Source organism: Schistocerca americana, chromosome 8 (assembly GCF_021461395.2).
Source record: "Schistocerca americana isolate TAMUIC-IGC-003095 chromosome 8, iqSchAmer2.1, whole genome shotgun sequence".
Taxonomy (NCBI): Eukaryota; Metazoa; Arthropoda; class Insecta; order Orthoptera; family Acrididae; genus Schistocerca; species Schistocerca americana.
The window spans coordinates 452,566,921-452,583,055 of NC_060126.1; the positions used below are offsets into that span (position 1 = coordinate 452,566,921).

The 16,135-nt window shown below is 43.6% G+C and overlaps 1 pseudogene; it reads right to left on the reverse strand.

Moving 5' to 3' along the window:
- Positions 1 to 15,035: 15,035 nt before the first annotated feature.
- Positions 15,036 to 15,153, reverse strand: LOC124546056 (annotated as a pseudogene).
- Between the last annotated feature and the right edge of the window lie 982 nt (positions 15,154 to 16,135).

The following is a 16,135-nucleotide window of genomic DNA, read 5'->3' on the forward strand; positions in this document are numbered from 1 at the left end:
CTTACCCTGTATAGTTAAGGCTCACCGGCCACTTTACCATCTTCTTGTTCTGTGCGAATGCACAAACAGTGCCCGAACTCTTACGGCATTCGGCAACGCGCCGCGAGTAATGAGTATATATTCTGGTTGTTACTTGGATTGAGGTAGGCAGTGAAAGGACACCGTTATGACGCAATTAAAGACATCCAAGAAAATCGAGCTGCAGTACTGAACGCAACTCTAAAAAAGAACGAAATTGACTGCTTCCAAACACTTTTAAGAAGATTTCAGCTGTGCTTTGATTCAGTGGGAGATGGTTTTGTGAACATAATCCATGACTTCGTTTCCACTGCCACAGTCCTAACGGAACTGGGACACACTGTCACATACTTCTTGCAAAGAAAAGTGGACAAATGCTCCATCTAGTTGCATTCAGTGGTACGTACAACAGATTAACTTTGCTGAGCTTTGGGTTAGTGTCACTGATTGTCCCTGTTATTCCTGATATTTCAAAGCTTCCACTGGCTCAGATTTACTTCCAAGGCCACGAGTTCCTACTCCAAAGTTGTCCTATTTCGACTCCACTATCAGCTTCTTCAATTAACTAGCAGTGTTTCGAATCTGCCTTTATAGCGACAGAAAACATAGTGAAGAGACGCCTCGTGAAAACCCTAATGGACCACTTGCAGGTAACGTCGTCGTTTACCGACTAGTTAAGTCATCAGAAGACTTAGAACATTATTTACATGTGCTGAGACTGTGTGAACAATGACAGATGACGCTGAACTATAAAAGTGTATCACGTCCACCACATCAGTGCTAAAAATGTTTCGTCAGAATTCAGTCACACTATAAATCACCTAAGTTTAATCTCTGTTGATACATCGTGGACAGGGGACATCAGCTGGTTAAGTAATTATCAATATCAATGAAATTTGCCAATAGCCGTATAACATCTCAGTTACACGGCTGTTGGAGAATTTCATTGACGCTGACAATTACAAAATTTTAATGGTGATCAAATCAACTATATACGCTGGTTAGTTATTACAGTTACAAACAACTTAAATTAGAGCCACCCCACAGAAAATGTTGTCGGGGAGGCGAACTTAAGCTACTGGCAGAACATTTACAAGGCACAGCAAATCTATTACACAGACTGCCTGCACTATGCTTTCTCTCCTGCTCTGTAGTGTTTCTGCACGATATGGTATTCTTACCAGATAGTGTTAACGTAGGACATCGAAAAATTTCAGAGAAGTGCGGTTGGTACTGTTTTATCGCGTTTTTTTACTTCCATCTACATAGGGAGTAATTACATCCATGAAATACAGGAGAAAGCGGAACTGAAATCGAAAAATTTAGATATTAGTTTTTCCCATATTCTATTTGGAAGTGAAATGGTAGAGAAACTATTGGAAAGTTGCTCTATGAAACCTCTGTCAAACACTTAAGTGTGAACTGCAGTGTAAATTGAAACGTCCCCTTAGAAAAATTTATAAATGAATGTGCTTAAACCGACACACAATATTTTTAGCGCAACGCAGTCTGACTTTCAATAATCCCTACGAAAGACTGGCCCTGACTAATACTAACCTATACCTTTCACAAATCACTTACATCACAAAAGTCTTCGTTACTCGAACTACTGCAATACAGCGAGCGCCACTACTGCCAGCTAAATAAAAGATTCAAACTACTGAAGGCACTAACTACTGATAGGCATAGTTAGCAAACGAAAGATTTTGATAGAGAACAAGCAATGTACTTACCTTAATAGTCTTTAAAAGTCATAATATATTTAGCAGCTCATGACATCCAGTCTTACAAATTTACTGTCTCTGATGGACACACGTCCAGGTCATCCGCTCTCAAAACTCCGCCATCTCTCTCCCCACATCCATCACTGCTGGCGGCTCACCTCCAACTACACAACGCTACGCGCTGTTCACATCCAGCTGCCCATCACTACAATAGCAAACAACAATGCAAACCAGCCACAGACTGCACACAGCACAGCCAGTGATTTTCATACAGAGCGCTACGTGGCGTAACAACATAAAAACCTAAACAGCCTACTTACAAAATGTGTGGATGTAAAATCCGTGCCTTGGCTTCTGTGTGTGCAGGTCGGGCACCCGTAGCTACAGAGCTGTTACGCTTACACTTTGGTCAAAGGCACCACTCATATTCTCGGGAGACCCATCTAGGAGGTTGGAATATTGACGCCTACGAGTCTCATCGAGCAGAAAGGGCACGTCTTGGGGGTGGGTAGCCTTTAGTTTGCGCCAGATACTTTACCAGAAACGACAAAGCTGTTCCACATACAAGTGGGTCAAAGGCACCGCGCTTGGTCTCGGAAGAAATCCCCAGGAGGCCAGAATGTTAGCACCGATGGGCATCAGCAAGTGAAAAGAACACCTAATTGTGCTCCTGGAGTTGGATAACCGATTTCTGCGTGCCAAATACCTTACCAGCAGCGACGGAGCGGTTCCGCATACAGGTAGATGAAAGACACCGTGAGTATTCTCAGCAGATATCCCCACAAAGACAGGATACTGGCACCGATCAGAGTACCATGCGTAAATAATACCTAATAGTGGTTCTGTGGGTGGATGGTCTATAGTGTGCGCCAAATAATTTACCAGCAGCTGTGGAGCGGTTCCGTTTACTGGTGGTTGAAAATGTTCACGCATGTTCTCGGAAGACGTCCCTAGGTGGCCAGAATATTGGTGTTGATGGGCATCAGCGAACGGCAATTACTCTTAATGGTCCTAACTGAGATGGGTAGCGTGTAGTGTGAACCAGACGTAGATAAGAGTCTTATTTTACCCATTAGAAACGGTTGTTGAAAAAAAGGGAGTCATATTCCAACAATTAGGATTGAGACTTGTAAGAGAAACTGAAATTATCGTTAATTATACAATCTGACTGATTATTCAGAAATACACACAAATGATACTGGCTAAAAAAGCACTTGTGAATGAACTAGATAATTTAAAGTGTTGCAGCTAACGTTAAATATACAAAGATAATGAACTTCAAGTGCATGTACAAATGCAACGGACAGATAACGAGTACATAAATGCAACAGACATAATGAATATACATCTGACTGTAATAAAAAATTAGAAACAACGGAATTAACCTACTGATATTTAAACAAAAATGCACACTTGGATAACACGTATTGTATTGTATTGCATCTAACCCATCTTTAAATATTCTGGAGACCCCGTGGAGTTAACAGACGATTCCAGCTTGCCTGTGGTCTTGATCCCAACGTGTTTCATGGCGGCATAGAAAGGTGACAGGAAGCAATGCTGCGCTACGCCTTGTAACCAGACTTCCTTGGTTCTGACCACGTGGTCACAAAGACTTCCACAACTTCTAGTGCAGACCGCCTTATAATAACTCCCTGGACATATAACTTAATACTCAGCCAAAAGGAATAGAATCTGCTGACACTGACGGCACGTGATGAATAACTACAAAACAAATCTGCAGTGCAGCTTACAAAACACGAGAGGAGGAAAATTCGAGTGTGTTATCCACACACAGCCAAATTTATACTCGAAATACTTTAATCTAAAGGCACGCGTATTCACCACATCTCTCACATTGTTCGCTTCAGGACAAAGCGTTCAGGAACAAAGGAAATCTCTAACTAAAACTCATAAAGTCTGTTTTCAGTGTGGTTTTATATTCAAAAAATTCGAGCTAACAACAGAAATTACAATGTATATAATGTAGAGATAATATTATAAGGCAAGCTTTCAGACTCTGCCACATTTTACACATACTCGTCACCACTAACGAAATAAAAACACTCCAAATGTGACTCAAATAACGAAAACTTCCGATACGTGTGAGAGAACATTCTTATCGTGCAAAATCCGCATGGATTCTGGGCTTATTAATCACTGTTTCACAAGATAAAGAACTTGGGTTCATTGACTACCAAGCGGTACGCAAAATCTAAAACCTACGAAAATTTGCCTCACCAGAAAGTTACCACACATTTCCCTTGTAAGACGTCCCACTTGACCAGCGGTGAGAGATTGTGCCCAGCTCGACGGTCTGTTGTCTTACGGAACACAAACAACGGGACGTCTTTTGACTTCACGGAGGCCAGAGAACGCGCGAGAAGGAGATGTTCCCGACACGTGGTCTCTACTCGCTCACGTCAAGTATACGTGCGAATTATATCAAAATAAACACGAATAAGAAAATGTCTCATAAAAATCTAATTTTACTCTGTTACTTAGACAGCCTGATCTAGCAGGGGACGTTGATAAACACATATGGCACGTACTTCACAGCGCATCATTCCCAAAACTTTACCTAGAACACGAAGTGTGTTCAAAAAATACCGAAACATTCGTAGTTCCGTGCAAGTGGTGTGTTGGAGCGAAATGCGGTTGGCATCCCTACACATGCTTGTGTTTAATGTGTAACTGCCGGAAGTTTCATTACTGTACGTCCTTTAGCTATTGTTCAGTGCTGTATTGAGTAGAACGTTGTGTCGCACAGTTTGCGAATTTCAAGATGGCAGAGTTGGGGAGCAACTCGCCTGCTTTAAATTTTGCATTAAACTCAAGAAAAACTATACAGAGAAACGCCAAATATTGGGGGAAGGCTACGGTGATACTTGCTTAAGCTGTACTCCGTGTTACGAATGGTCCACATTGTTTGAAAATGGCCGGACGGAAATTGAAGATCAGCCTCCTTCAGAGTACCTTTCGACGTCTACCGTCGACGCACATGTTAGGAACGTTAACGAAATTATGCGTGTCTACGGAAGACTGACTGTCCAAGAGATTGCAGAAGGATCTAATATTTCAGTTGGATCATGTCATGAAATCCTGAGAAGGAAACGGCCCAAAATGAGTGTGCTGCCTCATCCTCCGTGCTCTTCAGACCTGCTACCTGCGGACTATTTTTTTTATTTCCAAAGCTGAAAAATCCGTTGAAAGGTCGAAGATTTGCTTCGTGCGATCGAACACGATTCGTACAAACACTGCTTCCAGAAGCGGACACGGCGTTGGAAGCGGTGTATCAATTATGGAGAAGGTGTTTAGAAAGAGACCACGCGCAAAAAATAATAGATGAGGTACACTACTGGCCATTAAAATTGCTACACCACGAAGATGACGTGCTACAGACGCGAAATTTAACCGACAGGATGAATGAAGATGCTGTGATATGCAAATGATTAGCTTCTTAGATGATTCACACAAGGTTGGCGCCGGTGGCGACACCTACAACGTGCTGACATGAGGAAAGTTTACAACCGATTTCTCATACACAAACAGCAGTTGACCGGCGTTGCCTGCTGAAACGTTGTTGTGATGCCTCGTGTGAGGAGGAGAAATGCGTACCATCACGTTTCCGACTTTGATAAAGGTCGGATTGTAGCCTATCGCGATAGCGGTTTATCGTATCGCGACATTGCTTCTCGCGTTGGTCGAAATCCAATGACTGTTAGCAGAATATGGAATCGGGGGGTTCAGGAGGGTAATACGGAACGCCGTGCTGGATCTCAACGGCGTTGTATCACTAGCAGTCGAGTTGACAGGCATCTTATCCGCATGGCTGTAACGGATCGTGCAGCCACGACTCGATCCCTGAGTGAACAGATGGGGACGTTTGCAAGACAACAACCATCTGCACGAACAGTTTGACGACGTTTGCAGCACGTGGAGTATCAGCTCTGAGACCATGGCTGCGGTTACCCTTGACGCTTCATCACCGACAGGAGCGCCTGGGATGGTGTACTCAACGACGAACCTGGGTGCACGAATGGCAAAACGTCATTTTTTCGGAGTATTCCAGGTTCTTTTCACAGCATCATGATGGTCGCATCCGTGTTTGGCGACATCGCTGTGAATGCACATTAGAAGTGTGTATTCGTCATCGCCATACTTTCGTATCACCCGGCGTGATGGTATGGGGTGCCATTGGTTACACGTCTCGGTCACCTCTTGTTCGCATCGACGTCACTTTGAACAGTGGATGTTACATTTCAGATCTGTTACGACCCGTGGCTCTAGCCTTCATTCGATCCCTGCGAAACCCTACCTTTCAGCAGGATAATGCACGACTGCATGTTGCAGGTCCTGTACGGGCCTTTCTGAATACAGAAAATGTTCGACTGCTGTCCTGACCAGCACATTCTCCAGATCTCTCACCAACTGAAAACGTCTGGTCAATGGTGGCCGAGCAACTGGCTCTTCACAATACGCCAGTCACTACTCTTGATGAACTGTGGCATCGTGTTGAAGCTGCATGGGCAGCTGAACCTGTACACGCCATCCAAGTTGTGTTTGACTTAACGCCCAGACGTATCAAGGCCGTTATTACGGCCAGAGGTGGTTGTTCTGGGTACTGATTTGTCAGGATCTATGCACCGAAATTGCGTGAAAATGTAATCACATGTCAGTTCTAGTACAATATATTTGTCCAATGAATACCCGTTTATCATCTGAATTTCTTCTTGTTGTAGCAATTTTAATGGCCAGTAGTGTAGAAAAAATTTGTGAACTAAGTTCCGGAATCTTTTCATCGGACCTCGTACAAGCAATCCCTCGGACTCTTTTTACCATAGGCCTTAACCTCCTCCGTCCTGAACTGAGATTTTTTTGAATGAAAAGTTTGCATAGCTGGTCAACGCGTCGTTCTGGGATAAAATAAATCTAAAATGCTAAATTTTTAAAAGTGGAGTGATTCACAGTAATTTTAGGACATTTAGCAAATATGCTACATCAGGACTCAACTAGGTTTGTCATCCTAGTAATAAAATATCTTCAAGGATTTCTTTGATGGATTTTGTTTAAAGACTGACACCTGGTACACATAAATACATTTACGCAATCACTATGAATTGTTATTTTACTATTACAGAGTGTGTTCCTGGAGGATTGGTCAGTTCAGTGATGAGACATCTACTTCTACATAGATACTCTGCAAACCACATTTAAGTGCCTGGCTGAGGGTTCATCGAACCACCTTCACATTTCTCTGTTATTCCAATCTCGTAAAGCGCGCGGAAAGAATGAACACCTATATCTTTCCGTACGAGCTCTGATTTCCCTTATTTTATCGTGGTGATCGTTCCTCCCTATGTAGGTTAGTGTCAACAAAATATTTTCGCATACGGAGGAGAAAGCTGGTGATTGGAATTTCGTGTGAAGATTCCGTCGCAACTAAAAACGCCTTCCTTTTAATGATTTCCAGCCCAACTCCTGTATCATTTCTGTGACACCCTCTCCCATATTTCGCTATAATACAAAATGTGCTGCCTTTCTTCGAACTTTTTCGATGTACTCCGTCAGCCCTACCTGTAAGGATCCCACACTGCGCAGCAGTATTCTAAAAGAGGACGGACAAGCATAGTGTATGCAGTCTCCTTAGTAGGTCTGTTAGATTTTCTAAGTGTCCTGCCAATAAAACGCAACCTTTAGTTAGCCTTCCCCACAAAATTTTCTATGTGTTCTTTCCCATTTAAGTTGTTCGTAATTGTAATATCTAGGTATTTAGTTGAATTTGCGGCTTTTAGATTAGACTGATTTATCGTGTAACCGAAGTTTAACGAGTTCCTTTTAGCACCCATGTGGATGACCTCACAATTTTTGTTATTTAGGGTCAACTGCCACTTTTCGCACCATTCAGATATCTTTTCTAAATCGTTTTGCAATTTCTTTTGACCTTCTGATGACTTTATTAGTCGATAAACGACAGCGTCATCTGCAAACAACCGAAGACGGCTGCTCAGATTGTCTCGTAAATCGTTTATATAGATAAGGAACAGCAAAGGGCCTATAACAGTACCTTGGGGAACGCCTGAAATGACTTCTGTTTTACTCGATGACTTCCCGTCAGTTGCTACGAACTGTCACCTCTCTGACAGGAATTCGCAAATCCAGTCACTTAACTAAGACGATATTCCGTAAGCACGCAAATTTACTACGAGCCGCTTGTGTGGTAGAGTGTCAAAAGCCTTCTGGTAATCTAGGAATGCGGAATCGATCTGAAATCCCTTGTCAAGGAGCTAGTTGTGTTTCGCAGGAACGATGTTTTCTAAACCCATGTTGATTGTGTGTCAATAGACCGTTTCCTTCGAGGTAATTCTTAACGTTCGAACACAATATGCGTTCTAAAATCCTGCTGCATATCGACGTTGACGATATGGGCCTGTAATTTAGTTGATTACTCCTATACCTTTCTTGAATATTGGTGTGACCTGTGCAACTTTCCAGTCTTTGGGTACGGATCTTTCGTCGAGCGAACTGTTGTATATGAGACAGAAACGATCATTCGAAGTGAATAAGTCTATTAGGCATGGGCTTAAAATGCATACCTTAAGAGCCAGGAGCACTTCATCTTCGATACTGTGAAATAAATCTCTTCTAGTGCAAGTTATTTGCTTGCCACATTTTTAGAGATGGTTATAAAGGCCAAAAAAGAAATAAAAGTAGAGTAACCTCGTGCTCTAAAATGCATGCCTCAAGACCTATAAAAACTTGTTCATCTCCGCCACTGCGAAACACATCTCTTCTGCAGAAAAAAAGTGCTCATTTCTCTTAAGGTATGCATCTCACAGCCCATGCGTATTAGTCAACTTTTTCTTGTTTTGGTCCCTACTACCTCATCCTATAACATGAAAAGTAACGAGCTTGCAGTAGAACAGATTTATTACACGGTATACAAGGTGAAGAAATGCTGATAGCCCTTGAGGTTTCCTAGACTTTCTTGCTTCCTGTCATATCCATGAACATTGACCATTTCTTCTTGAACATCCTATATGCGGAAATACTTTCAGAAAATTTTTCTTGTGTCTGCTTTTTTTCATGGAAATACAAAAAACAGTTACTTTTTCTCTGGAATAGAGATAATTTAGTGCTCTGCACAAATATGAAACCCTTATATCGAGGCAGCCTGTATCGGAAACAACTTTTATAAGTTTTGTTCATTATCTCACATAGGTGCATGACATGGAACTTCCATGCTGTTGGTGATGAGACGCTCTTTGATGTACCGGGGGGTGGGGGGGGGGGGTGGGGGGGGGGGGTGGGGGGGTGAGGGGGCTTCATCCTTGGAACTGCGTCGTGTCTTCGTCGTCACATTCTTTTCCCTTCAGTGTTTCCTTCCTCTTTCCGTCTCTCTTGTGAATGTGAAAGTGCAGGTCGTTGCCATATGTGGACCTGAGCCACATTGAGGAAAGAAAGGTACCGCTATGTTATTGCGATGAAATAAACCATCATTTATTCAATAGTTCAGGCCGTAAGACGGGCAGTCAAATGGAAACCGAACACCCGTCTCAACAGGACCGTGGAATGGTTCCACTGAAAAATAATCACCAAAAAAAAAAAAAAAAAAAATAATCACCACTCGCGTAAACGTATTTGCCCGTTTGGAAGACGAGACGATCAGTTCCTATTTCGCAGAACGCGATCGGTCGCTGACGCATCCACAACCGCGCGCACTCTTGCACTTCCTTGTCCCACTGACACCGATGTCCATGCACGTCTTTCTTTAGGTCGTCAAAGATGTGAAAATCACGCGGTAAAAGATCCGGTGAGTTTGGAAGATGCTGCAGTGTTTCATAACCATATCACTGAAGCATAGCCTTCGCCCGGCTGGCAGTATTGGGGCGGGTGTAATTGGGCAACAGGCTGATAACGTCCGACAGCATCCCTGGTCGTTTTGACTTCATGGCACGTGATAGTTTCAACGAAGCGCCTTCATAGTGCTGCGCCTTGCTGTTGGTTCCACGCTCTCGCCGAGCAGAGGAATAGTCCTGTGCACGATAACGCACGCCCCACACACCGCCAATTGGACGAAGGCTAGGCTTCTGCGATTTGGTTAGGAAACACTGCAACTTTCTCCGTACAGCCCAGATCTTTAATCATGTGATTGTGACATATTCGCCATCTGAAGAAAGACAAGCGTGGACGTCGGTTTCAGTCGGACGAAGAAGGGCAAGTGTGGGTGCGGTTGTGGATCCTTCAGCGGCTGGCCACGTTGTACGAAGCAGGAATCGGTCGTTTCATCTCCAGCCGGGAAAAAGTCTTAACGCGTGTGGTCATTATTTTTGAGTGGAATCATTCCATAGTCCCGTTGTGGCGGGTGTTCGGTTCAAAAAATGGTTCAAATGGCTCTGAGCACTATGGGACTTTACATCTGAGGTCCGCCGCTCGTGGTCTCGCGGTAGCGTTCTCGCTTCCCGAGCACGGGGTCCCGGGTTCGATTCCCGGCGGGGTCAGGGATTTTCACCTGCCTCGAGATGACTGGGTGTTTGTGTTGTCCTCATCATTTCATCATCATCCAGGAAAGTGGCGAAATTGGACTGAGCACAGATTGGATCATTGTACGGGCGCTGATAACCACGCAGTTGAGCGCCCCACAAACCCAACATCATCATCATCATCAACATCTGAGGTCATCAGTCCCCTAAACTTAGAACTACTTAGACCTAACTAACCAAAGGACATTACACACATCCATGCCCGACGCAGGATTCGAATCTGCGACCCTAGCAGCTGTAACGTTTAATAAAAAAGGAAAAAGAGAAGAAAAGAAAAGGTTGAAAATGTGGGAAGAAATGGTGAACAAAAGTGGGTTTTATAATCGTTAATGACCGTGGAAAAGGGAAAGAATGAAATGCAAATCGGACTTGGTATTACAGAAAAGTCATCGGACTTCGTGATTCGGAAAAGCTATTGCTGGGGTGGTCCTTGTGGCGTTTCTGAGCAAAAGTCAAACCAATTTCAACTGCAAAAATTATTTGAAAAGAACAGAGAATAACAAAATGTGATTAACAGGGGGGAAATAGCGTAGATAAGAGTTCATCCTTTACCATGTAAACATGTCTTCTTTCGTGCGGCGTCCAGGTCTTCAAAAATCTCCTACTTCATTTCTGCATGAAAGTAGTAGCTGCTCCGAAATCTTGCGATCGTCCAGGAATCACTAATTTATATAAATTAACATCATGTTGATACTGAATGCAATTTATTTTACGTTGCTACTTCCATCCTACGAATTTCATAACCACTTCCACAATATGTCTACACATTAATAAGATTCTCGTCTTAATCAGATCAAGACTAGCTAATAAGTTATTTACGTCTGCATTAAGCTTCCGCTCTCGAGAGACAAGAGACGGATAGAAAACAAAAAAAAGAGTTACAATTTTAGTATTTTCTCTGCCGTCGAGCGCTCATACCGCTGCGACGGTATAATTTATATCTGAGGGAACGAATGTAGCACGGTGAAATTCAAAGTCCCGCTACACAGCAGTGCAGTTGCGCACTGAAGCGCCTAGAACCGCTCGGCCATGGCGGCCGGCACGGTTGTTCGGTTTTCATTTGACTGCCCCTTATATGAACTCGTCACAGCGTATTCCAAACCCATTATAATTCAAAATTATTAAAAATGAATGGAAATTGCATTTATTTCTGCTGCTGCCACAAACCGGGAGCATGCAGAAACAAAAACGAGTGATGCACAGAGTGTACAATTTGGTATAAGGTACAATCTGGTAAGGCAAGTTTGAGGCCGTATATAGCATATGTGCTAGACAAGGTCCGAAGAGGTTAATGTGGCCATTTTTTCCAGCCTGGGAATTGGAAATTACGCGAACGGCAGCTGCACGCCACTCCGCGCACAACAACAGGATTTATAACACCTCTGGCGCTGGTGTTTCCCACCGCACAGTCCGTTTGGCTGAGCTGCTCTTATTGCACTCCGTTTTCGCTTCCCCCCTGCCCTTCCCCCCTTCTTCCTCTCCTTTTCTCCTCTGTTACTGCCATCAACAACAGCTATAACAGCAACAAGTGCGAGCAGATGCGCCGTTTTCTTCTTCTACTTAACTCCGTTCAATAAATTACCGGGCGAGGTGTTCACGGCGCAGGGCCGATTCCGATGGTCGTCCGCCGGCCGGCGGCCGCTTAATTTTCAATGACCGCGCTGCCAACAATGGGCAGGGGACTCCCCGCCGCACAGTAACTGCCCGCGCTGCGCCGGGCCGCGAAACCGAGAGCGCGAGTCTCGCCGGCCGACCCCACTCTCCCTGCCTTCTCCCGCGGAGAGCATCGTTACAAATTATCCGTATCGCTGTCATAAGCTTAAAATGTTTATCATCTTACACTTGCCAACAAATGGTTTGAATTGTGCCGTAAATTACCATAAACGTCCGGGACAGGAAAGCACGGGGCCGTCTCCAGCCGAGATATTTATGGGCGCCTTCGGCCGGGTACCGGTTTCTGCGCCGGTGTCCCCGTGACGTCACGACGGCCGAGCGGCGGTGTGGCCGGCCACCCGGGCTGCGGCTCCCGATAGAAGGGAGCCTCCGCTCGCAGGACTGCGGCGAAGGCGCCGAAAGCATGGAGGTAAAAATAAGAGGAGTTGTCGTGACGTCACAAACTTGAAGCCGACCTAAGTGAAGATCCACCATGTTAGCTACCCCAAAACATTCGCTTCCGGTGGTTTGATTCCGTGTAGTCGTGAAGTGTTTTGATAAAAAATGCCGGCTTGCGTCGCTTACCGGTGTACTAATCGTTCTGATTGTAGTCTAAAGTTTAAACAAATCACATTTCATTCGCAAGTGGACTTATTTAAACGCTATTTTCTTATATATACTTGAAATTCTGATGCACTGTAAAATTTTACAGCATGGTTTTATTTATGTGATTTGACTTTAGATTTCCTATCAATCCAATGCGAAGAGCTCTCTGGAGGTGAGCAATAATACACTTGGTTTTCATTATTTGGTTATTCTCATGTCACTGAAATGGGGACTAATGTTTTAAAATGCAATAATTTAATATAAATGTAATGTAACTACATATAGTTAATTAAATCTTCAGTCAAATGTGTGGAACACCTGTCACAATGGTTAAATTATCAGTACTTAAAGGGTTTACCGAGCGAGGTGGCGCAGTGGTTAGCACACTGGACTCGCATTCGGGAGGACGACGGTTCAATCCCGTCTCCGACCATCCTGATTTAGGTTTTCCGTGATTTCCCTAAATTGTTTCAGGCAAATGCCGGGATGGTTCCTTTGAAAGGGCACGGCCGATTTGCTTCCCAATCCTTCCCTAACCCGAGCTTGCGCTCCGTCTCTAATGACATCGTTGTCGACGGGACGTTAAACACTAACCACCACCACCATATTAAAGGGTTACATATTTGTTAAAGCACAGTTCCCTATCTAAGTCCAGGCTATTTAGATCATTACATTACTCACTGTGTTGTCGTGTTGCCCTGTAAGTTGCTGTTACTTGCCACACTGAATGTCACTTGGTAGGTACAATTTAAAAATAAAGCAGATGTGTAAACTACAATGGGCCTCGCAATCATAAATTCAGTTCTTTTCCTTCGTAATTTAACGAATCTTTCACTTTGTTGACATGACAGCTGGCTTGTTTATACCATTCCTGCATACATCTATGGGATACCAAAGGAAATAAGGTAAGTTTCTTGCGAACTTGAACATTTAAAATTTGCATTTGACCTGAAAATGCAACGAATACAAATCGGTGCCTCTAAACGATCAAGCATTGCTTTTCGAGTTCTGGCTTTATCAATTATCGACACAAACAAAATGAAAATGAATAGAAATGGATTACGAAAGCACGCTTTTTGTAACACATACTTCTCGGTTATTCGAAGTGCATAAAAGGAATTACAGTACTGAGGCCAGAAGCGTCATATTTTCGTGTCGTATTACTGTATCGAATAAGCATTTAAGACCGGAAAAACGTTTGAAGTTGCGTTCCTTATGCTGTGTTGTTCTCTAAAACAGTGAAACATTTACCATATAAAACAAATATTGCGTGCACACTGTAAGTAGGCTGTTTAGGTTTTTTATTGGTAACGCCCCCTCTGTATGAAAATCACTGGCTGTGCTGTGTGCAGTCTGTGGCTGCTTTGCATTGTTGTAATACTCGCCATTGTAGTGTTGGGCAGCTGGATGCGAACAGCACGTAGCGTTGCGCAGTTGGAGGTGAGCCGCCAGCAGTGGTGGATGTGGGGAGAGAGATGGCGGAGTTTTGTAATTTGTCATGAACTGCTATATATATTATGACTATCAAGGTAAATATATTGTTTGTTCTCTATTAATATCTTTCATTTGGTAACTATCTCTATCAGTAGTTAGTGCCTTCCGTAGTTTGAATCTTTTATTTAGCTGGCAGTAGTGGCGCTCGCTGTACTGCAGTAGTTCGAGTAATGAAGATTTTTGTGAGGTAAGTGATTTCTGAAAGGTATAGTTTAATGTTACTCAGGGCAATTCTTTTGCAGGGATTTTTGAAAGTCAGATTGCGTTGCGATAAAAATATTGTATGTCAGTTTAAGCACAGTCATGTATAATTTCTCAAAGGGGACGTTTCAACACGACAGAAATAACGAACAAGAAGCAATTGTAAACACTCGTCTGCTAATGTTTTGGGGGATCCAAGATTGCGGCAAGCCCCGCCCACTGGCTTCAAAACAACGTACCGCGTAAGTCTGTAGGGCCATCTCCCCCTATTCTACCTACATGGCCGAAAGTGCCCTGAAGCATGCGACGGGGACGCACCAGGCTGATCTTCGCTCTGCGACGGGTCAACGCTGCTAAACCACTACTTCAACGATACTTAGTCACTGGTGCCAAAATGTCCTGACACTCCGGGTCATGAGGAGGATTGCAACTCAGCAAAGCAAAAGCAGAAATATTTCTCTGCAAACGAAAATGCTCGGGTATAATCCCAATTTAAGTCTCGCACCAATGTAAAGATAAGTGACAAGATATTAGTGTCAGTGAAGCTGATAAACAGCTGACAACGTGGAAACCACAAAAACCACAGCTAACATAAAGCACTCCGTCGTCAGGCCACGAGTGGCCTACCGGGACCATCCGACCGCCGTGTCATCCTCCGTGAGGATGCGGAAAGGAGGGGCGTGGGGTCAGCACACCGTTCTCCCGGCCGTTATGATGGTATTCTTGACCGAAGCCGCTACTAATCGGTCGAATAGCTCCTCAATTGGCATCACGAGGCTGAGTGCACCCCGAAAAATGGCAACAGCGCATAACGGCCCGGATGGTCACCCATCCAAGTGCCGATCACGCCCGACAGCGCTTAACTTCGGTGATCTAACGGGAACCGGTGTAACCACTGCGGCAAGGCTGTTGCCTCACAGCTAATATACTGTTTGTAAATATCAACTGTACTGCAGTGGAAAGAAATATGAATATAAGCATGTGATATTTAGGAAATGAGCACTTCGAGCATGCTGGAGCATAACCGGACCATGTATGCGTGTTAAAGAAGAAAGCCTCATTTGCTAAAGCAGAATCGTTTTTCCACACTATAAATATTTAGAATGTTAATCTCAGATCTGAGCACGTTGAAACTGACCCGCTTCGGAGGTACATGGATTCAGCATCGGATTCAAACCGTCACAGGCATGTCGAACGAGTAGGAAGACAATTTGCTACAAACCGCGACGAGTGCTGTACATTTAGGACTCTACATAGTTAGACATATCGTGTGGTCTGTCTCCATGACACTGAACATACGCTAATCATTCTCCTGTGCGAGATATGCGTTCGTGACAGCTTAATGTTCACACAGCTGTCTTGGAATAGAGGTTCTATGAAGTTAACCAAGTTAGTTTCACGAGAACTACTGTCGTTTTTCTGCCAAGGATCCCCATTTAAGTTTCCTGAGCATTTCTTTTATACTTTCGTATGGGCATTACCTTTCAAAATCCAAGCAGCGGGACATAATTCTTTCCATGTCTGTTACCAGGCCTACTTGAAAACTGGAACAATATTCGAGAATTGAAAGTTTTGAAAGCATTATTTCAAAAGAAAGTGAACATGGGTCGGTGTAAAATATTAAAATTTTGTGAGACGTCTCGATCGCAACAGATGTTTATTTTGGTTGGCAACCGGTTTCGGTCTATGACTTAGACCAAATTTGCGCCGTAAGCACTGCAGTGCGATAGTAATACTTGTTACGAGGGATTTCTATACAGAGAAATGGTAAGATGTCTAAAAACATCTGGATTAAAAGCTGCAATAATAACAAAATAAAATGTTTTACACATGTGGCGAATGGTAGCGGAGGTCGGAGCAAGATCCTTTTTCTTTTTCCTTTATTGTTATTTCCAG